Below are 10,151 nucleotides of genomic sequence, written 5' to 3'. Positions count from 1 at the left end.
TTATTCTCTTTTTTTTCTCTCTTTCTTTTTAATTTTATATTTGTTCTCTATAATTCTCTTTTTATATCTTCATTCTTTCTTTATATTTTTTTCTCTTTCTTTTAAATTTTACATATATTTTCTCTCTCTTTTAAATTTTGTATTTTCTCTCTATAATTCTCCTTCTTTGTGTTTCCCCCCTCTCTCTCCTCTTTCTTTTTTGCTCTCTTTGTATCTTTCTCTCGATTTTATGTTCTCTCTATATATTTTTCATTTTCTCTCTATTTTTCTCTTTCTTCTCTTCCCCCTCTCTCCCCTATTTTCTCTCTCTAAAATTTTATATATATCTCTCTCAAAGTGTGTGAAAACTATGTCCAATAAACTTTAAAGTTTAAAAATATTTCAAAAAGAAAGTTTAATCTAACTGTGAGAGAGAGAGAGAGAGAGAGAGAAATAGAAACTTTTGATTTAATTAAAGGAGAGAGAGAGAGAGAGAGAGCATAAGCTCTATACACATGAGAGAGAAGAGGGAGATGGGAAGGAATTTGATTAAAAAGGGGAGGGGAAAGAGAAAGAGAGAGATTACACGTGAGAGAGAGGTGGGGGTTTTAATTTTAAAATGGGAGGAGAGAGAGAGAATGGGGATTTTAATTAAAAAGGGGAGGGAGAAAGAGACAAGGAGAGATTACAAGTGAGAGAGAAGGGAGGGGGTTTTAATATAGTTAAAAAAAGAGGTTTGGAAAAGGGGGTGAGTTCTTGGCTTCCCGAACCTACAACCAAAATAACATAGTAGTCTAAGCCCTACACATGAGAGGGGAGGGGGGGGATAGGGAGGGAAGGAATTTAATTAAAAAGGGGAGGGGAAGAGAATGAAAGAGATTACATGTTATAGAGAGGGGAGGGGGCTTTAATTTAAAAAATAGAGGTGAGAGAGAGAGAGAGAGAGAGACCACGCCTTACACATAAGAGAGAGGGGAGGTTTAATTAAAAAGGGGAGGGGGAAGAGAAAAGAAGAGATTACAAGTGAGAGAGAGAGGAGGGGGTTTTGATTTTTAAAAAGAGGGTTTGGAAAAGGGGGTAGGTTTGGGAAGCCTTCTGGAGGTTCGGGACTTCATTAGGGTATAGTAGAAAGATTTCATTAGGGTACCAAGGCCCCCCACAAAATGTGAGGAATTCAAGACCTCAAAACTAGCTATTTACATGTCAAAATGCTTCATTCGCACAATAAAAATGCTCAAAACTTTCTTGAGATGTCAAATCCCCCATGTAAGTGAGAAATTAAGAACTAGTCTGTCCCTAGGCTCAAAACTAGTTATGCATATTTACGTATAAAAATGCTCCTTCGACACAACAAAACTACTCAAAGCTAGCTTTAATGTTTGGATATGCACAAACAAGGCACAATGAGGCCCTTTCTTCTTTTACTTCTTTTTGAAATCTTGCATACTAGTAAGAAGCCTTTTACGCATGTACTATGTCAGGCTAGAGTCTCTTAACTTTGCTTACAAATTTCCCGTAAGAGGCTACACTAATTATTCTTGTGTGTTGACATGTACTTTTCACTATATATAGTTGATGAAAAAATATGAGAATAGAAAAAACAAATAGTCAATAGCTAGTCCTCTTAGCACGGTTAAGAAAAATTTTGCTTATTATCATAAGGAGGGAAACTACTATATCGGCCTCAGTGTAGAAACAAGTAAACCTTGCTAGTTTATAAGCCCTAATGTATTTCCTATGTGAAAGGCTTCTAACTTGCTCTCTGATCCTTCATGTTATCACACCTACATTTCCAACTAATGCCAAGCTCTTGTCCCCAAAATCCCTACTCATCTAGTTAAGGCCTTAACTCCTAGTCCCACAAGTAGCTACTTACCACTCCCTGAAACGGGTTGACTCCTTGAACATTGGGGACAAGATGTTGCTTTCAAGCCCTAAAAGATGGAAACGCCTTGCAACTTTAAACCCTAAATGATAGACCTTGATCTGTGCTCAATTTGTGACATAAGCTCACCATCCATAGTTTAATAGCGATCTATGACTAGCAACCCTTCACCATACCCCAAACCATTTCCCTTAAAAAGGCTTCCATAAGAGTACCTTCTTTGCTCCCCTCCCACTTTAGAGCTTCCCCATCCACCAGACTTCATGGCGCAATGATGTTTGATTAACTTTGCTAATGGAGTGTTGATTCATAGTTTTATTAAGAGAGTCAACTATATGGGATACCAAGAGAGAACTCAACCTTTTGCATTCCCCACATACCTATCTTTGCCAAATTTGTTTCAATATGTTTTTGTGTGGTTTAAGTTTAGACAAATAGTTGAAATCAAATTGGCATACTTACAGTTTAATATGTCCTTCTCACTTTTTCCTTGGCAAAATGATTAATGGTGGATAGATAATATTTAGTGCACAAGGACTATCTTGTTGTTGGGGTCATGAATATGTTGTTTACCTAAACCACAATACTCAATTATTAGGACCATGAGTCTGGGACTATCTTACTTGAATGAGTAATATTAAAGGTTCAAAAATATGATTGGTCACATGTATCCTTGCACCTTGTCACAAAGCTCTACTTTGCCTTCTTCTCTACAATCTTTTATATATAGATCTCTCTTCATTGTGGATGCATGAGCATGGACATTGCTTTAGTTAGAAATGAGGCTAATACAAAGGACAATGAGATTAGAACAAATATAGATCTCACTAAGGTCTCAACTTGGACATTGCCCACTCTATTTTGCTTGCAAGAATGAAGTGTGACCTTCAACCAAGTGGTCATTAACATTATATATTCCAAAGATTGATAGCATTGGTGGAGTGTTCTACTACTCGCACATTATAGATTGTGTCCCTTACAAAGCTTCTGAATTGATAAAGTTGGTGGGACGTTCTACCAATTAGGCATTTATTCTAGTCATATCTATACTACTATATTTTCTTAGTTATAGATTTGGGAAACCCTCAACCTCTAGAGGGCTTCTTGAACCTACCCCCATTTCTTAACCTCCCTTTTTAATTAACCCCTCCCCCCCTCTTTCTGACATAGGGCCTAATCTCTCTCTCTCTCTCTCTCTCTCTCTCTCTCTCTCTCTCTCTCTCTCTCTCTCTCTCTCTCTCTCTCTCTCTCTCTCTCTCTCTCTCTCTCTCTAGTAGTTAGATTACTTTTTAATTTAAACTTTCCTCTCTTTTTTTCTATTTTTCCTCCTCTTTCAAGTAAATATTGTAAAAAGCCTTTTAAAAATGTTCATCCCTTTTTAATCAAACATTTGTAATATATTTTTAATTAAAAATTTTGACCTAGTTTGTCATATACATTGAGAGAGAGAGAGAGAGAGAGAGAGAGAGAGAGAGAGAGAGAGAGAGAGAGAGAAAGAGAGAGAGCGAGGGGGCGAAGGAGGGAACACACACACACACACACACGCGCGCATTGAAGATAAAATTTGAGAGAGAGAGAGAGAGAGAGAGAGAGAATAAGAAAAAATGGAAAAAAGAGGAGAGAGAAAAGAAGAACAAAAGAAGAGAGAGAATATAAACACACATAAAGAATCCCCAAATATTTAGAGGTATCTTTTCTCTCCCCTTTTTTAATTAAACTCCCCCTTTCTCACATATAAGGCATTTTCTCTCTTCTCTCTAGATTAAATTAGAATTTAAATAAAAAATTTATCTCTCTGTCTCTGTTTGTGTGTCTCTCTCTCTCTTAGTTAAATTAAAATTGTAAATTTAAACTTCCCTTATCTTCTTTATTCTTTTTCTCCTCTTTTAAGTACATATTTTTAATTATTTTAAAAATATTTTAATTAAATATTTGTAAAAGCTTTTTTAATGTAATTTTTTTTGGAATAGCTTTTCACATACTTTGAGAGAGAGAGAGAGAGAGAGAGAGAGAGAAGAAGAAGAATAAGAATAAGAATAATAATAATAATAAAGAGGAGAGGGAGAGAAGGAAAAGAGAGGAGAGAGGGGGAGGGAGAGAGAGAGAGAGAAGAAGATGGAGAATATAAACACTGAGAGACAAAATTATAGATAGAGGGAAGATAAAATTTAAATGAGAGAGAGAGAGGGGGAGGAGGAGGAGGAGGAGGGAGAGATGGGGGGAAAGAGGAAAGAGAAAAATCTATTTTAAAGTAAACCTTCTTGAGATTTTCAACAAGAGAGAGAGAGAGAGAGAGAGAAAATAAGAAGAAGAAAAGAATAGAGAATATGAACACATAGAGAGAAAATAAAAAATTTACAGAGAGAAAGAAAAGAGAGAGAGAGAGAGAGAGAGAGAGAGAGAGAGAGAAAATAAGAAGAAGAAAAGAATAGAGAATATGAACACATAGAGAGAAAATAAAAAATTTACAGGAGAAAGAAAAGAGAGAGAGAGAGAGAGAGAGAGAGAGAGAGAGAAAATAAGAAGAAGAAAAGAATAGAGAATATAAACGCATAGAGAGAAAAGAAAAAATTTACAGAGAGAAAGAAAAGAGAGAGAGAGAGAGAGAGAGAGAGAGAGAGAGAAAGAGAAGAAGAAGAAAAAAGATGAGAGGGAGAGAGAGAGAAAATAAGAAGAAAAAAAAAGATGAGAGGGAGAGAGAAAAGAAGAAAAAGAAAAAAGATGAGAGGGAGAGAGAAGGAAAAGAGGAGAGAGGGGAAAGAGAGAGAATGTAAACATAGAGAGAGAATCATAAAGAGACAAAATGTAAAATATAAGAGAGAATGAAGAGAGAGAGAGAGAGAGAGAAGAAAAGCATGGAGAAAGTGGAGAGAATAATATATATAAAGAGAAGAAAAAAGAGGATGAGAGGAGGAGAGAAAAAAATATATTTTAAATTAAACCTTCTTTGACATAGTTTTTGACTATAGAGAGAGAGAAAGAGAGAGAGAGAGAGAGAGGAGGGGATATAATTTAAAAGCGAGAGTAAATAGGGGGAGAGAGGAAAGAGAAAAATAGAGAGAAAAAACTTGAAAGAGAGAGACGAAAAGAAAAATGAGAACAAAAAATCGAGAGAAATATATAAGAGAGAAGAGAAGAAGGAGGAAAGGAGAGAGAATTATAGAGAATAATATAACGTTTAAGAGAGAGAATAAAAAAATGAAAAAAGAGGAAAGAGAGAGAGAGAGAGAAGGAAAAGAGAGAAGAGAAGGGGGGAAGAAAAGGAGAGAGAGAATATGAATAGAGAGTGTCACTAAATTGATTGCCTATTACACATTCTCTATTTAGTATATTTATATCAATAAACTAATGACTCACTTTTCTATTCTCTATTTAGTAAATTTATATCAATAAACTAATGACTTACTTTTCTTTAAGTGTTAATGATGATTTAGCATGGCCATGAGACTAGTATTCCTAGTGTATCACTTAATGGGGTGATTAGAGCACTGTGATGGGGATATCTAGTACAAGTTATGAAGGGGGAAGGAAGTGTTTGCCAAGTGTAAGAGTGTACACAAGAACCAAGGATTTACACATAAATGAAGACAGATTGAGTTCTAAGAAGAGGAAGTGCATTAGCATTGCGTATATGTATTTATGTGTGCATCTAGGGACACCTAGGAACGTTTACTTGTGTGTAATGAGCATTGCCTTCATTTGGGGTCATCCTCTCCCTTACAAGCCAAGATTTAAGGTATTTTCTCTCTTAATGAATTAAGAAGAGAAGCAATTCTTTCACTAAGAAAAATGAGAGAGGTAATTCTCTCACTAAGAAAGACAAGAGACGTGATCTTTTGAAAGTGAGGAGAGAAGTGATTTTCTCTTTCTAAGGTCTAAGATGACACAAGCTTTTGTGGAAAGTCAATCTTAAGGTTGAGGCCTAAGGCAATCTAATGAACTCTCTTTATATATGGTTTAAGGTAGTTGCATGGACCATAAGTTAAGAGTAGAGTTTAAAAAGCTTATTTTCTTAAAATTAGACATGGTAAATGCATTTTTAAAATATATCGCGATAGAAAGCCAATCTCTAAAAATGGCTCATAGGACTTATCGAAAATGGCAAGATCTACAACTTTCATGTTGAACATTTTTCCATTGGAGCAACGCACAAAGAGATATTTCGAAATTGGTGTTGCAGAGTAGGTCCTGGAACACCCACATCTTGCATGGAGATCAACCTTTCCAATCTTGGCACTTGAGTCTCTCTCCAAGAAGAGAAGCTCTTGAAGCCTATAAAAGAGGAGACTCTCATTGGGTATGGGAAAGGTGAAGGAAGCATCACTTTGCATGCATCCAAGAGGATAAGAGAAGGAGCAAGTACTGCAGAAGCTTTGTTGAAATCAAATTCCAAGAGGAAAAGAGAAGGTGCAAGTGTTGCGGAAGCTTTGCTGAAATCAAGCTCCAAGAGGAGAGACCTACACGTATTGTGTAGAAGAGACTCAAGAAGGATCAAAATGTGCCAACTTCCAAGTTGTGCAAGTGTTAGCTAATTGTATACCATGCAAGGAACCATGATCTTATTCCCAAGATCTACAAGTTATGAACTGGTTTATGTGTCACGGAGGAGCTTGCTCCTTGTCAATAATATAACTCCACAAGGGAGGGGGGACTGGCCCATCATCCAGTTCCTAGTGTGTTGTCAATCTCTCTCTCTCTCTCTCCCTCTTTCTTCATCTTTCTTTTGAGAAGAAGAAAGAGGGAGAGAGAGAAAGAGAGAGAGAGGGAAAAATAGAAAAGAGAAATTTCATTTTTCAATTAAATCTTCTCGCTCTCTCTCATCAAAACCTTTTTTGAATCTTCTCTCTCTCTCTCTCTCATAAAAAACTATGTTAAAAAAGGTATAATTTGAGTGAGAGAGAAAATTGAGGGGAAGAGGGGGAAAGAGAGGAAAAAGAAAAATCAAGAGAGAATAAAAAATATATAGAGAGAAAAGAAAACTTGAAAGAGAGAGGAAAATAAGAGAGAGAGAGAGAGAGAGAGAGAGAGAGAGCATGTGTGTGTGTATGTGAACAAAAAAATGAGAGAAAGATACATATAGAAGAAAAGAAAGAAGAGGAGAGAGAGTGAGAGAGAGGGGGAACAGAGAGACTTATAGAGGGGAAATATAAAATTTAATAGAGAGAGAGAAGAAAACGAAAGGAAAAAGTGAGGGGAGAGAGAGAGAGAAGAAAAAGAGAGGAGAGAAGAGGGATGAAGAAAAGAGGAGAGAGAGAAAAAAGTGGGGAGAAAGAGAAGAATAAGAAGAGAGAGAATACAAATACATTGAGAGAATTATAGAGAGAGAATATAAAAATTTAAAGAGAGAAAATAAAAAAATAAAGAGAATGAAGAGAGACAACGAAGAAGAACAACAACAAAAAAAGGAAAAAAGAGGAGAGGGAGAGAGAAGGAAAAGAGAAGAGAGAGGGAGGAGAGACATACAAAGAGAAGAAAGAGAAAATAGAAAAGTTTTTTTGTTTAAATCTTTTTTGGGAGAGAGAGAGAGAGAATATGAACATGGAGAAATAATTATAAAGAGAGAAAAAATAAATTTTAGATACTTTGAGAGAGAGAGAGAGAATTATAAAGAGAGGAAATATAAAATTTAAAAGAGAGAGAAAAGAAACAAATGAAAAAAGAGGAGAGAGAGAAGGAAAAGAGAAAATAAAAAATTTGCAGAGAGAATGAAGAGAGAGAGAAGAAGAAAAAGGAAAAAAGAGGAGAGGGAGAGAGAAGAAAAAGAGAGGAGAGAGGGGGGAGAAGAAAAGGAGGGAAGAGAGAGAATTTTACGTTTGATGCAACACAGAGAGAGAGAGAGAGAGAGCTCGGAAATAAGAGAAACTAAACTAAAATAAAAGACAAGAGAGAGAAAAAAAAATTAAACATAGGGAATCGAGGGAGAGAGAATTAAAAAAAAAGAGAGAATGACAAAATGAGAGAGAAAGATGAGAAATAGATTGTCGAGCGAAGTTGCCGTGTGATACTTCGCTTACCACTTCATGGCAGCAAAGCTGCAACGAGGTGGCCAAGTGTCACGTATACGACGCCAAACACTAGTCTTTATTATTCAAGGTTGCTATCAATGTCCTTCGTATCCTACTACTTGCACATTGTAGATGGTGTCTCTTATGAAGCTTCTAAATTGATAAAGTTGGTGAGATGTTCTACCAATTAGGCATTCAATTTGGTCATATCTTTATTATTTAAGGTTGCTACCAATGTCCTTCATTTATTTATACTTATATTTGGCTAACCTTGAAGTGGACTCTAATATGGGGGGACTCTTATAGTTACCTTGGATTTGTATGCCACCAGAGTGAGTGCATTATCCAGGTTCCCTCTTATATGTTAAAATTTAGAATTCATAGATTTAATGTAGGAAATCCATTGTAACATAGCAACGTTAGGAGTGAAACAACAAGTAATCATCCCAAGAAGTGGTAGAGAATATGTTCTCACAATCACACTGGTGCTCCAATAAAATACTGTTTACCACATTTCAAAGCTATAACCACTTCCCACGATTTTCTTTTTATTTGTAGATACCTTCTTTATATTTCATTCATCACTTTAGCCCCAAATCTCATTGCATACATGTTTCCTTCATCATCATCTTGCCCAATACCCCAATCAATGCCAATTAGGCTTGTATCAACAATAATAATAATGAGTCTTCCACTTGCATAATCAGCTTTTCTCAAGGTAGGTGCAATCCTCAACAATCTATTCAGCTTCCTCATAACTTTCCTTTGCATTCTATTTCATTGCAATTTCCACCATTTTCTCAATAATTGATAAAGAGTATTTTCAATATGCACAAAGTGAGAAACCTATATAAGATAAAATACATGGCCTCCCTGAAATATATTGGCCTCTAAAACTAATGAGTAAGTCTCTTTCATATTGTCAATAACATCCACTTTTGTTAGAGATGGTAGTTTGCCATACGGACCACACATGTGACCCACAATCAAAACCTCATTTGCCCTAAAGATTGACTTATGCCCTAAAGAGTAAGATGTCTCTTCCGGTCTTATCAAGATTTATTCACAGTCGGGGATAACAAATCTCCTGTGTCCGTTTTATCAAATTCTTCATCTTTATCCTATTTTGTGTACCCTTTTATTGGCATGTCATCCAAAAAAGGCATAGTAAGATGTGGTATATAATCAAGTAATATTGCATTTATCATGTGAGCAATAGAATTCCTTGGCTCCTATCAATCATTAAGTGCATTTGCACTAATCCCAATGGTTTTTTCATAGTAATGAGATCCCCGCTTTTATCATCAAACTGGAACTAATCATAACCATAATATATGTCACCTAAAGAGTGTATCGCTCTCTAGCAAAAGCCTTTGCAAATTCATCCACAATAGGACCTACTCTTACAATTCTAATGGTCACTTTATTAACCGGCTACATATCCTGAATAAATCTCGATATTGTAGTTTTATTGAGCATTATAAACACTTGTTTGAATACGAAGTTGTAAGGTGCCCGCCCATCGGCTGTCCAGGCACGCTTTTAACGATCTATCGAGAAATGAATCTAAGCATCGCTGCCCGGCACTCCCATGGAATGTTCTGAGTTTTGCTGCCTAGAGTTTTCCGAATCCGCCTCGCAAGAAACGTTCACGGCCGAACCCACTAGAATCAACCTGAAATTTGGGCTCCTAGTGGCCAAGGTCTCCTAACAACATTCTAGCGTCGGATCCTGGATATCCAACTTTACGCAGAGATACCCAAGCCGAAGTAGACCCATGCTGCACTTGGCTCAAAGAGAATGGGAAACAAGAGGGATGCGCCACTCAACCTCTTTGCTTGTAGGGCATAGTCCCATTCCGGTCCCCTTAAACGGCATGAATCGGGTTCTAACCTAACAATACCTAAAGGTCAAATGACGGTAAAATCTTGTGAGAAGCCTCCCAGTTCTCTGGAACCACCCTGTCGTAGGACAGACTCGTCGGGGTTCCGTCCACTCGCTTCCCTCAATAGCTTTAGTTTTCTAATTAGGTCCTACCACATTTATGTGTGACACTTAAAGTCAACTTCATTAATTAAGCCTTTTAGGGAACAAGGTTTGTTTGCATAACTTATAGCACAGACACGAAAACAAAGCAACAATCTATTGACAAACAAGTTCAAACAAGTTACTTAACTTATCTTCAAGTTAATCTTTGTCTCCCGCCCATACGGGAGAAATTATATACCCCTTCTGTCCAATCGAAGTATCCTTTCTGCCCTGCAGAAGTAACTGGTCCAAAT

The sequence above is a fragment of the Lygodium microphyllum genome, chromosome 21 (assembly GCF_053477565.2).
Source record: "Lygodium microphyllum isolate KBCC chromosome 21, Lygodium_microphyllum_v1.1.10, whole genome shotgun sequence".
Lineage (NCBI taxonomy): Eukaryota > Viridiplantae > Streptophyta > Polypodiopsida > Schizaeales > Lygodiaceae > Lygodium > Lygodium microphyllum.
Note: the sequence above shows the minus strand (reverse complement) of the source record.